Source organism: Bombina bombina, chromosome 4, assembly GCF_027579735.1.
Source record: "Bombina bombina isolate aBomBom1 chromosome 4, aBomBom1.pri, whole genome shotgun sequence".
Taxonomy (NCBI): Eukaryota; Metazoa; Chordata; class Amphibia; order Anura; family Bombinatoridae; genus Bombina; species Bombina bombina.
The window spans coordinates 642,492,265-642,510,801 of NC_069502.1; the positions used below are offsets into that span (position 1 = coordinate 642,492,265).

At 43.5% G+C, this 18,537-nt stretch overlaps 1 protein-coding gene across 1 annotated transcript in view; it reads left to right on the forward strand.

The window, feature by feature from the left end:
* EPB41L2 (erythrocyte membrane protein band 4.1 like 2) overlaps window positions 1-18,537 on the forward strand; it is a 469,820-nt gene that overhangs the window by 60,885 nt on the left and 390,398 nt on the right.

An 18,537-nucleotide genomic window follows, 5' to 3' on the forward strand; every position in this document is an offset into this window, starting at 1 on the left:
GGAATAGGATAAACCTGGGATACCTTTCTCCCTGTCTCCCGTTTTTAAAAAGATGTTTCCTGTTGCTGACTCCATTCGAGACTCATTGCACACAGTGTCTAAGGTAGAGGGGGCTATCTCTACTCTGACTAAGAGAACCACGATTCCTATTGAGGATAGCTGTTCTTTTAAGGACAAAAAGCTGGAGGCTTATCTAAAGAAAATGTATGTTCATCAGGGGCTTCAATGGCAACCTGCAGTTTGTATTGCCACAGTAGCAACTACAGCATCTTATTGGTGCGATGCCTTGTTAGAACTGGTTTTAGAGGACGTTAGAGGAGATCAAGGATTGGATTAAGGCTCTCAAACTAGCCATTTCCTTTATCTCTGATGCTAACATGCAAGTCATTAGACTTGGAGCCAAGATGTTGGGCTTCACTGTCCTTGCCCACAGGGCTCTGTGGCTAAAATCATGGTCAGCTAACGTTACCTCCAAGTCTAAGCTTCTGTCGCTACCTTACAAGGGTAAGACCCTGTTTGGTCCTTGTCTGGGGGAGATAATTTCTGAAATTATGGGTGGAAAGGGGTCCTTTCTACCAGAAGACAAGAAGAATGGACCTAAAGGTTGCTTTCATAACTTCAATGGTCAAGTCTTCCTCTCCTTCCTCAAAGCAGGAACAGTTCAAGTCTTCTTGGAAACCCAATCAGTCTTGGAATAAGGGAAAGCAATCAAAGAAGCCCTCTGCTGAGACTAATTCAGCATGAAGGGTCTGCCCCCATCCGGGATTGGATCAAATGGGGGCAGACGTTCCTTGGGCTATGGACATAGTATCTCTGGAGTACAAAATAGAATTAAAATATCGTCTTCCCAGGGACAGATTTCTCCTCTCAAGGTTATCTGCGGATCAGGTAAAAAGAAAGTCATTCTTAAAGTGCGTTCAGGACCTTTCCTCCCTGGGAGTGATTGTTCCAGTTCCAGTAAGAGAACAGGGTCTAGGATCTTATTCAAATCTGTTTGTGGTTCCAAAAAAAGAGGAAACTTTTTGACCCATTTTAGACCTAAAGTGTTTTAACAAGTTTCTCAGGGTACCTTCCTTCAAAATGGAAACTATTTGTTCCATTCTTCCTTTGGTCCAAAAGGGTCAGTTCATGAGGACCATAGACCTAAAGGACGCGTATCTTCATGTTCCCGTCCACATGGATCATCACCAATTCCTGAGATTCGCTTTTCTAGACAAGCACTTTCAGTTTGTGGCTCTTCCATTTGGCCTTGCCACAGCTCCCAGAATCTTCTCAAAGGTTCTGGGGGCTCTTCTGGCAGTTGTCAGGTCTCAGGGAATTGTGATAGCATTTTATCTGGACGACATATTGGTTCAGGCGCCATCTTTTCAACAAGCAAACTCTCATACAGAGATCTTGTTGTCTTTTCTACGTTCCCACGGCTGAAAATCAATCTGGAGATAAGTTCCCTTGTTCCAGCTATAAGGGTGGTTTTCTCAAGGACCATCATCGATTCCCTATCTATGAAAATTTTTCTGACGGAGGTCAGAAGATCCAAGCTTCTCACTACTTGTCTCTCTCTACAGTCTACAGTTCGGCCATCAGTGGTTCAATGTATGGAGGTAATTGGTCTGATGGTTCCTTCCATGGACATCATTCCCTTTGCTCGATTCCATTTGAGAGCTCTGCAATTATGCATGCTCAGACAATGGAACGGAGACCCTTCAGAACTATCTCAGAGGATAGATCTAGACCAGTTGACAATAGACTCTCTCTTGTGGTGTACTTCTCAGGATCATCTGTCTCAGGGCACATGCTTCCAGGGACCTTCCTGGGTGATCGTGACCACGAATGCCAGCCTGCTAGGCTGGGGAGCAGTCTGGGATTTGTTAAAGTCTTAGGGTTTATGGACTCGGGAGGAGTCTTCTCTTTCAATAAACATCTTTGAGTTGAGAGCGATCTTCAACACTCTGATGACCTGGCCTCAGTTGTCCTTAGCCCTGTTTATCAGGTTCCAGTCAGACAACATCACCTCAATGGCTTACATCAACCACCAGGGAGCAACTCGGAGTTCCTTGGCCATGAAGGAGTTTACTTGCATTCTGCAGTGGGCAGAAGCTCACAATTGTCTTCTATCTGCCATCCACATTCCAGGAGTGAACAACTGGGAGGCGGATTTCCTGAGCAGACAGACCTTTTATCCCGGGGAGTGGGCTCTCCATCCGGAGGTGTTCTCCAGGTTATTCCTCAAGTGGATCTGATGGAGTCTCGTCAGAACGCCAAGCTTCCAAGGTACGGTTCAAGGTCAAGAGATCCTCAGGCCGCCCTAATAGATGCTCTGGCTGTTCCTTGGGACTTCGGTCTAGCATACCTGTTTCCTCCGTTTGCTCTCCTTCCACAAGTCATTGCTCGTATCAAACAGGATAGAGCGTCTGTAATTCTAATAGCTCCTGCATGGCCTCACAGGATCTGTTTTGTGGAACTAGTTAAGATGTTATCTCTTCCACCTTGGAGTTTACCTCTGAGGATTGACCTTCTAACTCAGGGTTCTTTTCTCCATCCAAATCTCGTTTCTCTGAAGCCGACTGCTTGGAGATTGAACGCTTAGTTCTGGCTAAGCAAGCTACCCAGATACGGGTCACAATCCAGGGATCCCCAGGCAGAGCTGATAGATGCCTTAGCGGTGCCTTGGGGGTTCAACCTAGTTTATATATTTCCACCGTTGCCACTTCTACCTCGTGTAGTGGCCCGCATCAAGCAGGAGCAAGCTGTGGCTATTCTGATTGCTCCGTCATGGCTGCAGTTTGCGGATCTGGTGGGGATGTCATCTTCTCCTCCATGAAGGTTACCCTGTTGCAGAGATCTGTTAGTACAGGGTCCCTTTCACCATCAAAATCTAGATTCTCTGAGGCTGACTGCGTGGAGATTGAACACTTAGTCTTGGCCAAGAGAGGGTTTTCTGAGAGAGTGATTGATACACTCGTTCAGGCTAGGAAGCCGGTCACTCGTTGCATCTATCATAAGGTGTGGAGGATTTACTTGTCCTGGTGTGAGAAGCATGGATATTCTTGGCACAAGGTTAAGGTATCCAGGATTCTGTCCTTTCTCCAGAATGGGCTGGACTTACCGCCAGTTACTTGAAAGGACAGATTTCGGCATTATCTGTTTTGCACAAGAGACTCTCTGAACTTCCTGATATTCAGTTCAGTTCAGGCTCTGTCTAGAATCAGGCCTGTTTTTAGACAGTCCGCTCCTCCCTGGAGCTTGAACTTGGTTCTGAGGGTATTGCAGAGGGTTCCGTTTGAACCTATGCACTCTATTGACATTAAGATTCTTTCCTGGAAGGTTCTCTTTCTGTTGGCTATTGCATCGGCTCACACAGTCTCTGAGTTGGCGGCCTTGCAATTTGAGCCTCCTTATTTGGTCTTTCACGCTGATAAGGCTGTTCTGCGCTCTGGTTTGGGATTTCTTCCCAAAGTTGTGTCTAACTGTAACATCAATCAGGAAATAGTAGTTCCTTCTTTGTGTCATAACCCCTCTTCTCCTAAGGAGAGGTTACTTCATAATTTAGATGTGGTTTGAGCCTTGAAGTTTTAACTTCAGGCTACAAAGTAATTCAGAAAATCTACATCTCTTTTTGTGGTGTATGCAGGGAAGTGCAAGGGGCAGAAAGCCTCTTCTACTTCTTTGTCCTTTTTGTTGAGGAGCATGATTCGCTTAGCCTATGAGACAGCGGGACATAAGCCTCCTCAGAGGATCATGGCTCATTCTTCATGGGCCTTTAAGAATGAGGCCTCTATGGAGCAGATTTGTAAGGTGGCTACCTGGTCCTCCTACGTACCTTTACAAAGTTTTCCAAATTTGACATTTTTGCTTCAGCGGAAGTAGTTTTTTGGCAGAAAGGTTTTACAGGCTGTGGTGCCCTCAGATTAGGGTCCGCATTCTTTTGCCCTCCCATTTTTTTATTTAGTGTCCTCTAGAGCTTGGGTATTTGTTTCCCACAAGTAATGAATGGAGCTTGGGTATTTGTTTCCCACAAGTAATGAATGAAGCCGTGGACTCTCCTCTCCTTTAGATGGAAAACATAAATTATGCTTTCCATCTGTGGGAGGAGAGTCCACGACTCCCACCCGTTGCTCCGGTGGGCGGACCTAAATTTAGTTTTTGTTCTTCTGGCACCATTTATACCCTACTTTTTCTTGTTCCCTCAGCAGCATGACTGGGGTATGAGGGAAGTTGGGGAGGTATTTAAGCCTTTGGCTGGGGTGTCTTTGCCTCCTCCTTGTGGCCAGGTTCTTATTTCCCATAAGTAATGAATGAAGCCGTGGACTCTCCTCGATGGAAATAAAATTATCAGGAAAGCAAAATTTATATTTTTATGGTTTCACCCATGGGAAATATATTCAAATGCTCTCTGTAATCGGTCGCCGGGATTCATCCCCTGCCTCCCTTTTCAGATCGACGCTATGCTCCTATACCATTACCTCTGCTGATATTTTTCAGTACTGGTTTGACTGTCCGCTATATGTGGATGGGTGTCTTCTGGTAAGTATACATCCTTTTTCTTTCATGTAATTAGCAAGAGTCCATGAGCTAGTGACGTATGGGATATACATTCCTACCAGGAGGGGCAAACTTTCCCAAACCTCAAAATGCCTATAAATACACCCCTCACCACACCCACAAATCAGTTTTTACAAACTTTGCCTCCTATGGAGGTGGTGAAGTAAGTTTGTGCTAGATTCTACGTTGATATGCGCTCCGCAGCAGGTTGGAGCCCGGTTTTCCTCTCAGCGTGCAGTGAATGTCAGAGGGATGCAAAGAGAGTATTGCCTATTTGAATTCAATGATCTCCTTCTACGGGGTCTATTTCATAGGTTCTCTGTTATCGGTCGTAGAGATTCATCTCTTACCTCCCTTTTCAGATCGACGATATACTCTTATATATACCATTACCTCTACTGATTCTCGTTTCAGTACTGGTTTGGCTTTCTACTACATGTAGATGAGTGTCCTGGGGTAAGTACCGGTAAGTCTTATTTTTGTGACACTCTAAGCTATGGTTGGGCACTTTTATATAAAGTTCTAAATATTTGTGTTTAAACATTTATTTGCCTTGATTCAGGATGTTCAGTATTCCTTATTTCAGACAGTCAGTTTCATTATTTGGGATAATGCATTTGAATAATCAATTTTTTTTTTTTCTTACCTTAAAATTTGACTTTTTCCCTGTGGGCTGTTAGGCTCGCGGGGGCTGAAAATGCTTCATTTTATTGCGTCATTCTTGGCGCGGACTTTTTTTGGCGCAAAAATTTTTTCTTTGTTATTTCCGGCGTCATACGTGTCACCGGAGGTTGCGTCATTTTTTGACGTTTTTTGCGCCAAAAGTGTCGGCGTTACCAGATGTGGCGTCATTTTTGGCGCCAAAAGCATTTAGGCACCAAATAATGTGGGCGTCTTTTTTGGCGCTAAAAAATATGGGCGTCACTATTGTCTCCACATTATTTAAGTCTCATTGTTTATTGCTTCTGGTTGCTAGAAGCTTGTTCACTGGCATTTTTTTTCCCATTCCTGAAACTGTCATTTAAGGAATTTGATCAATTTTGCTTTATATGTTGTTTTTTCTATTACATATTGCAAGATGTCCCAGATTGACCCTGAATCAGAAGATACTTCTGGAAAATCGCTGCCTGATGCTGGATCTACCAAAGTTAAGTGTATTTGCTGTAAACTTGTGGTATCTGTTCCTCCAGCTGTTGTTTGTAATGAATGTCATGACAAACTTGTTAATGCAGATAATATTTCCTTTAGTAATGTTACATTACCTGTTGCTGTTCCATCAACATCTAATACTCAGAGTGTTCCTGTTAACATAAGAGATTTTGTTTCTAAATCCATTAAGAAGGCTATGTCTGTTATTCCTCCTTCTAGTAAACGTAAAAGGTCTTTTAAAACTTCTCATTTCTCCAACATAGGTGTGTCCGGTCCACGGCATCATCCTTGTGGGATATTCTCTTCCCCAACAGGAAATGGCAAAGAGCCCAGCAAAGCTGGTCACATGATCCCTCATAGGCTCCGCCTTCCCCAGTCATTCTCTTTGCCGTTGCACAGGCAACATCTCCACGGAGATGGCTCAGAGTTTTTTGGTGTTTAAATGTAGTTTTTATTCTTCTATCAAGAGTTTGTTATTTTAAAATAGTGCTGGTATGTACTATTTACTCTGAAACAGAAAAGAGATGAAGATTTCTGTTTGTAAGAGGAAAATGATTTTAGCAACCGTTACTAAAATCGATGGCTGTTTCCACACAGGACTGTTGAGAGGAATTAACTTCAGTTGGGGGAAACAGTGAGCAGACTTTGGCTGCTTGAGGTATGACACATTTCTAACAAGACGATGTAATGCTGGAAGCTGTCATTTTCCCTATGGGATCCGGTAAGCCATTTTCTTAATTTTCAATATAAGAATAAAAGGGCTTCACAAGGGCTTTAAAGACTGGTAGACATTTTTCTGGGCCAAAACGATTACTTTATAAGCATATTTAATGGTTTATAACTTTGGAGAGTTATTTTAATCTTGGGAATTTTATTAAAAAAAAACGGCAGGCACTGTATTGGACACCTTTTTCACTGGGGGCCTTTTCTAGTCATAGGCAGAGCCTCATTTTCGCGCCACTAATGCGCAGTTGTTTTTGAGAAGCAAGGCATGCAGATGCATGTGTGAGGAGCTCAGATCCACTGAAAAAGCTTATTGAAGGCGTCATTTGGTATCGTATTCCCCTCTGGGCTTGGTTGGGTCTCAGCAAAGCAGATACCAGGGACTGTATAGGGGTTAAATGTAAAAACGGCTCCGGTTCCGTTATTTTAAGAGTTAAAGCTTTCAAATTTGGTGTGCAATACTTTTAAGGCTTTATGACACTGTGGTGAAATTTTGGTGAATTTTGAACATTTCCTTCATACTTTTGCATATATTCAGTAAAAAAGTGTGTTCAGTTTAAAATTTAAAGAGACAGTAACGGTTTTATTTTAAAACGTTTTTTTGTGCTTTGTTATCAAGTTTATGCCTATTAACATGTCTGAACTATCAGTTAGACGATGTTCTGTATGTTCGGAAGCCAAGGTTCCTCTCCATTTAAATATATGTGATGAATGTGACAAACAAAGTAGGGACAATGATGCCACTGATAATAATGTTGCCCAAAATGATTCCTTAAGTGAGGGGAGTAAGCATGGTACTGCATCATCTCCTTCTATGTCTACACCAGTCTTGCCCACTCAGGAGGTCCCTAGTGAATCTAGTGCGCCAATCCTCCTTACTATGCAACAATTAACGGCTGTAATGGATAATTCTATTAAAAACATTTTAGCCAAAATGCCCACCTATCAGCGAAAGCGCGACTGCTCTGTTTTAGATACTGAAGAGCATGAGGACGCTGATGATAATGGTTCTGACATGCCCTTACACCAGTCTGAAGGGGCTAGGGAGGTTTTGTCTGAGGGAGAAATTTCAGATTCAGGAAAAATTTCTCAACAAGCTGAACCTGACGTTATTACATTTAAATTTAAATTGGAACATCTCCGCGCTCTGCTTAAGGAGGTGTTATCTACTCTGGATGATTGTGACAATTTGGTCATTCCAGAGAAATTATGTAAGATGGACAGGTTCCTAGAGGTCCCGGTGCCCCCCGAAGCTTTTCCTATACCCAAGCGGGTGGCGGACATTGTAAATAAAGAATGGGAAAGGCCCGGCATACCTTTTGTCCCTCCCCCTATATTTAAGAAATTATTTCCTATGGTCGACCCCAGGAAGGACTTATGGCAGACAGTCCCCAAGGTCGAGGGGGCGGTTTCTACTCTAAATAAACGCACCACTATCCCTATAGAAGATAGTTGTGCTTTCAAAGATCCTATGGATAAAAAATTAGAGGGTTTGCTTAAAAAGATGTTTGTTCAGCAAGGTTACCTTCTACAACCAATTTCATGCATTGTTCCTGTCACTACAGCAGCGTGTTTCTGGTTCGAGGAAGTAGAAAAGTCGCTCAATCAAGCATCCTCTTATGAGGAGGTTATGGACAGAGTTCAAGCACTTAAGTTGGCTAACACTTTTACCTTAGACGCCACTTTGCGATTAGCGGCGAAAAATTCAGGTTTTGCTATTGTGGCGCGCAGAGCGCTTTGGCTGAAGTCTTGGTCAGCGGATGTGTCCTCCAAGAACAGATTGCTTAACATCCCTTTCAAGGGGAAAACGCTGTTTGGCCCTGACTTGAAAGAGATTATTTCAGACATCACTGGGGGAAAGGGCCACGCCCTTCCTCAGGATAGGTCTTTTAAGGCTAAAAATAAAACAAATTTTCGTCCCTTTCGCAGAAACGGACCAGCCTCAAATTCTACATCCTCTAAGCAAGAGGGTAATTCTTCTCAAACCAAGCCAGCCTGGAGACCGATGCAAGGCTGGAACAAAGGTAAGCAGGCCAAGAAGCCCGCTACCGCTACCAAGACAGCATGAGATGCTGGCCCCCGATCCGGGACCGGATCTGGTGGGGGGCAGACTCTCTCTCTTCGCTCAGGCTTGGGCAAGAGATGTTCAGGATCCTTGGGCGCTAGAAATAGTTTCTCAAGGTTATCTCCTGGAATTCAAGGAACTACCCCCAAGGGGAAGGTTCCACAGGTCTCAATTGTCTTCAGACCAAATAAAAAGACAGGCATTCTTACATTGTGTAGAAGACCTGTTAAAAATGGGAGTGATTCATCCTGTTCCATTAGGAGAACAAGGGATGGGGTTTTACTCCAATCTGTTCATAGTTCCCAAAAAAGAGGGAACATTCAGGCCAATTTTGGATCTCAAGATCCTAAACAAATTTCTCAAGGTCCCATCGTTCAAGATGGAAACCATTCGGACAATTCTTCCTACCATCCAGGAAGGTCAATTCATGACCACGGTGGATTTAAAGGATGCGTATCTACATATTCCTATCCACAAGGAACATCATCGGTTCCTAAGATTCGCATTTCTGGACAAGCATTACCAGTTTGTGGCACTTCCATTCGGACTAGCCACTGCTCCAAGAATTTTCACAAAGGTACTAGGGTCCCTTCTAGCGGTGCTAAGGCGGACATTGTCCTAGCCTTTCTCAGATCTCACGGGTGGAAAGTGAACGTAGAAAAAAGTTCTCTATTTCCGTCAACAAGAGTTCCCTTCTTGGGAACAATAATAGACTCCTTGGAAATGAAGATTTTTCTGACAGAAGCCAGAAAATCAAAACTTCTAAGCTCTTGTCAAGTACTTCATTCTGTTCTTCTTCCTTCCATAGCGCAGTGCATGGAAGTAATAGGTTTGATGGTTGCGGCAATGGACATAGTTCCTTTTGCGCGAATTCATCTAAGACCATTACAACTGTGCATGCTCAGACAGTGGAATGGGGATTATACAGATTTGTCCCCGACGATCCAAGTAGATCAGAGGACCAGAGATTCACTCCGTTGGTGGCTGACCCTGGACGACCTGTCCCAAGGGATGAGCTTCAGAAGACCAGAGTGGGTCATTGTAACGACCGACGCCAGCCTGGTGGGCTGGGGCGCGGTCTGGAAACACCTGAAGGCTCAGGGTCTATGGTCTCGGGAAGAATCTCTTCTCCCGATAAACATTCTGGAACTGAGAGCGATATTCAATGCTCTCAAGGCTTGGCCTCAACTAGCAAAGGCCAAATTCATAAGGTTTCAATCAGACAACATGACGACTGTTGCATATATCAACCATCAGGGGGGAACAAGGAGTTCCCTGGCGATGGAAGAAGTGACCAAAGTAATTCAATGGGCGGAGCTTCACTCCTGCCACTTGTCTGCAATCCACATCCCAGGAGTGGAAAATTGGGAAGCGGATTTTCTGAGTCGTCAGACATTTCATCCGGGGGAGTGGGAACTCCATCCGGAAATCTTTGCCCAAATAACTCAATTATGGGGCATTCCAGACATGGATCTGATGGCGTCTCGTCAGAACTTCAAGGTTCCTTGCTACGGGTCCAGATCCAGGGATCCCAAGGCGACTCTAGTAGATGCACTAGTAGCGCCCTGGACCTTCAACCTAGCTTATGTGTTCCCACCGTTTCCTCTCATTCCCAGGCTGGTAGCCAGGATCAATCAAGAGAGGGCTTCGGTGATCTTGATAGCTCCTGCGTGGCCACGCAGAACTTGGTATGCAGACCTGGTGAATATGTCATCGGCTCCACCATGGAAGCTACCTTTGAGACGGGACCTTCTTGTTCAAGGTCCGTTCGAACATCCGAATCTGGCATCACTCCAACTGACTGCTTGGAGATTGAACGCTTGATTTTATCAAAGCGTGGGTTCTCAGATTCTGTCATTGATACTCTTATTCAGGCTAGAAAGCCTGTAACTAGGAAAATTTACCATAAAGTATGGAAGAAATATATCTGTTGGTGCGAATCGAAAGGATTCCCATGGAACAGGGTAAAAATTCCTAAGATTCTATCCTTTCTACAAGAGGGTTTGGAGAAAGGATTATCTGCAAGTTCTTTGAAGGGACAGATTTCTGCTTTATCTGTTTTACTTCACAAGAAGCTGGCGGCTGTGCCAGATGTTCAGGCTTTTGTTCAGGCCCTGGTTAGAATCAAGCCTGTTTACAAACCTTTGACTCCTCCTTGGAGTCTCAATTTAGTTCTTTCAGTTCTTCAAGGGGTTCCGTTTGAACCCTTACATTCTGTAGATATTAAGTTATTATCTTGGAAAGTTTTGTTTTTGGTTGCAATTTCTTCTGCTAGAAGAGTTTCAGAGTTATCTGCTCTGCAGTGTTCTCCTCCCTATCTGGTGTTCCACGCAGATAAGGTGGTTTTGCGTACTAAACCTGGTTTTCTTCCGAAAGTTGTTTCTAACAAAAATATTAACCAGGAGATAGTTGTGCCTTCTTTGTGTCCGAATCCAGTTTCAAAGAAGGAACGTTTGTTGCACAATTTGGATGTAGTTCGTGCTCTAAAATTCTATTTAGAGGCTACAAAGGATTTCAGACAAACATCTTCCTTGTTTGTTGTTTATTCCGGTAAAAGGAGAGGTCAAAAAGCAACTTCTACCTCTCTCTCTTTTTGGCTTAAAAGCATCATCAGATTGGCTTATGAGACTGCCGGACGGCAGCCTCCTGAAAGAATCACAGCTCATTCCACTAGGGCTGTGGCTTCCACATGGGCCTTCAAGAACGAGGCTTCTGTTGATCAGATATGTAAGGCAGCGACTTGGTCTTCACTGCACACTTTTACCAAATTTTACAAATTTGATACTTTTGCTTCTTCTGAGGCTATTTTTGGGAGAAAGGTTTTGCAAACCGTGGTGCCTTCCATCTAGGTGACCTGATTTGCTCCCTCCCATCATCCGTGTCCTAAAGCTTTGGTATTGGTTCCCACAAGTAAGGATGACGCCGTGGACCGGACACACCTATGTTGGAGAAAACAGAATTTATGTTTACCTGATAAATTACTTTCTCCAACGGTGTGTCCGGTCCACGGCCCGCCCTGGTTTTTTAATCAGGTCTGATGATTTAATTTCTCTAACTACAGTCACCACGGTATCATATGATTTCTCCTATGCAAATATTCCTCCTTTACGTCGGTCGAATGACTGGGGAAGGCGGAGCCTAGGAGGGATCATGTGACCAGCTTTGCTGGGCTCTTTGCCATTTCCTGTTGGGGAAGAGAATATCCCACAAGTAAGGGTGACGCCGTGGACCGGACACACCGTTGGAGAAAGTAATTTATCAGGTAAACATAAATTCTGTTTTTTCAGATGAATTTTTAAATGAACATCATCATTCTGATTCTGATAATGATTCCTCTGGTTCAGAGGATTCTGTTTCAGAAGTTGATGCTGATAAATCTTCATATTTGTTCAAAATGGAATTTATTTGTTCTTTACTTAAAGAAGTCTTAATTGCATTAGAAATAGAGGATTCTGGTCCTCTTGATACTAAATCTAAACGTTTAAATAAGGTTTTCTCCAACATAGGTGTGTCCGGTCCACGGCGTCATCCTTACTTGTGGGATATTCTCTTCCCCAACAGGAAATGGCAAAGAGCCCAGCAAAGCTGGTCACATGATCCCTCCTAGGCTCCGCCTTCCCCAGTCATTCTCTTTGCCGTTGTACAGGCAACATCTCCACGGAGATGGCTTAGAGTTTTTTGGTGTTTAAATGTAGTTTTTATTCTTCAATCAAGAGTTTGTTATTTTAAAATAGTGCTGGTATGTACTATTTACTCTGAAACAGAAAAGAGATGAAGATTTCTGTTTGTAAGAGGAAAATGATTTTAGCAACCGTTACTAAAATCGATGGCTGTTTCCACACAGGACTGTTGAGAGGAATTAACTTCAGTTGGGGGAAACAGTGAGCAGGCTTTTGCTGCTTGAGGTATGACACATTTCTAACAAGACTTGGTAATGCTGTAAGCTGTCATTTTCCATATGGGATCCGGTAAGCCATTTTTATTACATAAGAATAAAGGGCTTCACAAGGGCTTTTAAGACTGGTAGACATTTTCTGGGCTAAAACGATTGATATATAAGCATTTTTAATACTTCATAGCTTTGAGGAGTTATTTTATTCTTGGGAATTATGTAAAATAACCGTCAGGCACTGTATTGGACACCTTTTTCTCTAGGGACTTTCCCTAATCATAGGCAGAGCCTCATTTTCGCGCCTCTATTGTGCAGTTGTTTTTGGGAAGCAAGACATGCAGATGCATGTGTGAGGAGCTCAGATACATAGAAAAAGCTTTCTGAAGGCGTCATTTGGTATCGTATTCCCCTTTGGGCTTGGTTGGGTCTCAGCAAAGCAGATACCAGGGACTGTATAGGGGTTAAATATAAAAACGGCTCCGGTTCCGTTATTTTAAGAGTTAAAGCTTTCAAATTTGGTGTGCAATACTTTTAAGGCTTTAAGACACTGTGGTGAAATTTTGGTGAAATTTGAACAATTCCTTCATACTTTTTCACATTTGCAGTAATAAAGTGTGTTCAGTTTAAAATTTAAAGTGACAGTAACGGTTTTATTTTAAAACGTTTTTTGTACTTTGTTATCAAGTTTATGCCTGTTTAACATGTCTGAACTATCAGATAGACTGTGTTCTGTATGTGGGGAAGCCAAGGTTCCTTCTCATTTAAATAGATGTGATTTATGTGACACAAAATTTAGAGAAAATGATGCCCAAGATGATTCCTCAAGTGAGGGGAGTAAGCATGGTACTGCATCATCCCCTCCTTCGTCTACGCCAGTCTTGCCCACACAGGAGGCCCCTAGTACATCTAGTGCGCCAATACTCCTTACTATGCAACAATTAACGGCTGTAATGGATAATTCTATCAAAAACATTTTAGCCAAAATGCCCACTTATCAGCGAAAGCGCGACTGCTCTGTTTTAGAAAATACTGAAGAGCATGAGGACGCTGATGATATTGGTTCTGAAGTGCCCCTACACCAGTCTGAGGGGGCCAGGGAGGTTTTGTCTGAGGGAGAAATTTCAGATTCAGGGAAAATTTCTCAACAAGCTGAACCTGATGTGATTACATTCAAATTTAAATTGGAACATCTCCGCGCTCTGCTTAAGGAGGTGTTATCTACTCTGGATGATTGTGAGAATTTGGTCATTCCAGAGAAATTATGTAAGATGGACAAGTTCCTAGAGGTCCCGGGGCCCCCCGAAGCTTTTCCTATACCCAAGCGGGTGGCGGACATTGTAAACAAAGAATGGGAAAGGCCCGGCATACCTTTCGTCCCTCCCCCTATATTTAAGAAATTGTTTCCTATGGTTGACCCCAGAAAGGACTTATGGCAGACAGTCCCCAAGGTCGAGGGGGCGGTTTCTACTCTAAACAAACGCTCCACTATCCCTATAGAGGATAGTTGTGCTTTCAAAGATCCTATGGATAAAAAATTAGAGGGTTTGCTTAAAAAGATGTTTGTTCAGCAAGGTTACCTTCTACAACCAATTTCATGCATTGTTCCTGTCACTACAGCAGCGTGTTTCTGGTTCGATGAACTAGAAAAGGCGCTCAATAAAGATTCTTCTTATGAGGAGATTTTGGACAGAATTCATGCTCTCAAATTGGCTAACTCTTTTACTTTAGACGCCTCTTTGCAATTGGCTAGATTAGCGGCGAAAAATTCTGGGTTTGCTATTGTGGCGCGCAGAGCGCTTTGGCTAAAATCTTGGTCAGCGGATGCGTCTTCCAAGAACAAATTGCTTAACATTCCTTTCAAGGGGAAAACGCTGTTTGGCCCTGACTTGAAAGAGATTATTTCTGATATCACTGGGGGTAAGGGCCACGCCCTTCCTCAGGATAGGTCTTTCAAGGCTAAGAATAAACCAAATTTTCGTCCCTTTCGCAGAAACGGACCAGCCCCAAGTGCTACATCCTCTAAGCAAGAGGGTAATACTTCTCAAGCCAAGCCAGCCTGGAGACCAATGCAAGGCTGGAACAAAGGTAAGCAGGCCAAGAAACCTGCCACTGCTACCAAGACAGCATGAGATGTTGGCCCCCGATCCAGGACCGGATCTGGTGGGGGGCAGACTTTCTCTCTTCGCTCAGGCTTGGGCAAGAGATGTTCTGGATCCTTGGGCGCTGGAAATAGTCTCCCAAGGTTATCTTCTGGAATTCAAGGGGCTTCCCCCAAGGGGGAGGTTCCACAGGTCTCAATTGTCTTCAGACCACATAAAAAGACAGGCATTCTTACATTGTGTAGAAGACCTGTTAAAAATGGGAGTGATTCATCCTGTTCCATTAGGAGAACAAGGGATGGGGTTCTACTCCAATCTGTTCATAGTTCCCAAAAAAGAGGGAACATTCAGACCAATCTTAGATCTCAAGATCCTAAACAAGTTTCTCAAGGTTCCATCGTTCAAAATGGAAACCATTCGGACAATTCTTCCTTCCATCCAGGAAGGTCAATTCATGACCACGGTGGATTTAAAGGATGCGTATCTACATATTCCTATCCACAAGGAACATCATCGGTTCCTAAGGTTCGCCTTTCTGGACAAGTATTACCAGTTTGTGGCACTTCCATTCGGATTAGCCACTGCTCCAAGAATTTTCACAAAGGTACTGGGGTCCCTTCTAGCGGTGCTACGACCAAGGGGCATTGCAGTAGTACCTTACTTGGACGACATTCTGATTCAAGCGTCGTCCCTTCCACAAGCAAAGGCTCATACGGACATTGTCCTGGCCTTTCTCAGATCTCACGGGTGGAAAGTGAACGTAGAAAAAAGTTCTCTATCTCCGTCAACAAGAGTTCCCTTCTTGGGAACAATAATAGACTCCTTAGAAATGAGGATTTTTCTGACAGAGGCCAGAAAATCAAAACTTCTAAACTCTTGTCAAGTACTTCATTCTGTTCCTCTTCCTTCCATAGCGCAGTGCATGGGAGTAATAGGTTTGATGGTCGCGGCAATGGACATAGTTCCTTTTGCGCGAATTCATCTGAGACCATTACAACTGTGCATGCTCAGTCAGTGGAATGGGGATTATACAGACTTGTCTCCGACGATACAAGTAGATCAGAGGACCAGAGATTCACTCCGTTGGTGGCTGTCCCTGGACAACCTGTCACAGGGGATGAGCTTCCGCAGACCAGAGTGGGTCATTGTCACGACCGACGCCAGTCTGGTGGGCTGGGGCGCGGTCTGGGGACTCCTGAAAGCTCAGGGTCTTTGGTCTCGGGAAGAATCTCTTCTCCCGATAAATATTCTGGAACTGAGAGCGATATTCAATGCTCTCAAGGCTTGGCCTCAGCTAGCAAAGGCCAAATTCATACGGTTTCAATCGGACAACATGACGACTGTTGCGTATATCAACCATCAAGGGGGAACAAGGAGTTCCCTGGCGATGGAAGAAGTGACCAAAATCATTCAATGGGCGGAGACTCACTCCTGCCACTTGTCTGCAATCCACATCCCAGGAGTGGAAAATTGGGAAGCGGATTTTCTGAGTCGTCAGACATTTCATCCGGGGGAGTGGGAACTCCATCCGGAAATCTTTGCCCAAATTACTCAGTTGTGGGGCATTCCAGACATGGATCTGATGGCCTCTTGTCAGAACTTCAAGGTTCCTTGCTACGGGTCCAGATCCAGGGATCCCAAGGCGACTCTAGTAGATGCACTAGTGGCACCTTGGACCTTCAACCTAGCTTATGTATTCCCACCGTTTCCTCTCATCCCCAGGCTGGTAGCCAGGATCATTCAGGAGAGGGCATCGGGGATCTTGATAGCTCCTGCGTGGCCACGCAGGACTTGGTATGCAGACCTGGTGAATATGTCATCGGCTCCACCATGGAAGCTACCTTTGAGACGGGACCTTCTTGTTCAAGGTCCGTTCGAACATCCGAATCTGGTCTCACTCCAACTGACTGCTTGGAGATTGAACGCTTGATTTTATCAAAGCGAGGGTTCTCAGATTCTGTCATTGATACTCTTGTTCAGGCCAGAAAGCCTGTAACTAGAAAAATCTACCATAAAATATGGAAGAAATATATCTGTTGGTGTGAATCTAAAGGATTCCCTTGGAACAAGATAAAAATTCCTAAGATTCTATCCTTTCTTCAAGAAGGTTTGGAGAAAGGATTATCTGCAAGTTCTTTGAAGGGACAGATTTCTGCTTTGTCTGTGTTACTTCACAAAAAGCTGGCGGCTGTGCCAGATGTTCAAGCTTTTGTTCAGGCTCTGGTTAGAATCAAGCCTGTTTACAAACCTTTGACTCCTCCTTGGAGTCTCAATTTAGTTCTTTCAGTTCTTCAGGGGGTTCCGTTTGAACCCTTACATTCCGTAGATATTAAGTTATTATCTTGGAAAGTTTTGTTTTTGGTTGCAATTTCTTCTGCTAGAAGAGTTTCAGAGTTATCTGCTCTGCAGTGTTCTCCTCCTTATCTGGTGTTCCATGCAGATAAGGTGGTTTTGCGTACTAAACCTGGTTTTCTTCCGAAAGTTGTTTCTAACAAAAACATTAACCAGGAGATAGTCGTGCCTTCTTTGTGTCCGAATCCAGTTTCAAAGAAGGAACGTTTGTTGCACAATTTGGATGTAGTTCGTGCTCTAAAATTCTATTTAGATGCTACAAAGGATTTTAGACAAACATCTTCCTTGTTTGTTGTTTATTCTGGTAAAAGGAGAGGTCAAAAAGCAACTTCTACCTCTCTCTCTTTTTGGCTTAAAAGCATCATCAGATTGGCTTACGAGACTGCCGGACGGCAGCCTCCTGAAAGAATCACAGCTCATTCCACTAGGGCCGTGGCTTCCACATGGGCCTTCAAGAACGAGGCTTCTGTTGATCAGATATGTAAGGCAGCGACTTGGTCTTCACTGCACACTTTTACTAAATTTTACAAATTTGATACTTTTGCTTCTTCTGAGGCTATTTTTGGGAGAAAGGTTTTGCAAGCCGTGGTGCCTTCCATCTAGGTGACCTGATTTGCTCCCTCCCATCATCCGTGTCCTAAAGCTTTGGTATTGGTTCCCACAAGTAAGGATGACGCCGTGGACCGGACACACCTATGTTGGAGAAAACAGAATTTATGTTTACCTGATAAATTACTTTCTCCAACGGTGTGTCCGGTCCACGGCCCGCCCTGGTTTTTTAATCAGGTCTGATAATTTATTTTCTTTAACTACAGTCACCACGGTATCATATGATTTCTCCTATGCAAATATTCCTCCTTTACGTCGGTCGAATGACTGGGGAAGGCGGAGCCTAGGAGGGATCATGTGACCAGCTTTGCTGGGCTCTTTGCCATTTCCTGTTGGGGAAGAGAATATCCCACAAGTAAGGATGACGCCGTGGACCGGACACACCGTTGGAGAAAGTAATTTATCAGGTAAACATAAATTCTGTTTTTAAATCTCCTGTAGTTATTCCAGAAGTTTTTCCTGTCCCTGATGCTATTTCTGAAGTAATCTCCAGGGAATGGAATAATTTGGGTAATTCTTTTACTCCTTCTAAACGTTTTAAGCAATTATATCCTGTGCCATCTGACAGATTAGAGTTTTGGGACAAAATCCCTAAGGTTGATGGGGCTATCTCTACTCTTGCTAAGCGCACTACTATTCCTACGGCAGATAGTACTTCCTTTAAGGATCCTTTAGATAGGAAAATTGAATCCTTTCTAAGAAAAGCTTACTTATGTTCAGGTAATCTTCTTAGACCTGCTATATCTTTAGCGGATGTTGCTGCAGCTTCAACTTTTTGGTTAGAAGCTTTAGCGCAACAAGTAACAGATCATAATTCTCATAGCATTGTTAATCTTCTTCAACATGCTAATAATTTTATTTGTGATGCCATCTTTGATATCATTAGGGTTGATGTCAGGTATATGTCTCTAGCTATTTTAGCTAGAAGAGCTTTATGGCTTAAAACTTGGAATGCTGATATGTCTTCTAAGTCAACTTTGCTTTCCCTTTCTTTCCAGCTTAATAAATTATTTGGTTCACAGTTGGATTCTATTATTTCAACTGTTACTGGAGGGAAAGGAACTTTTTTACCACAGGATAAAAAATCTAAGGGTAAATTTAGGTCT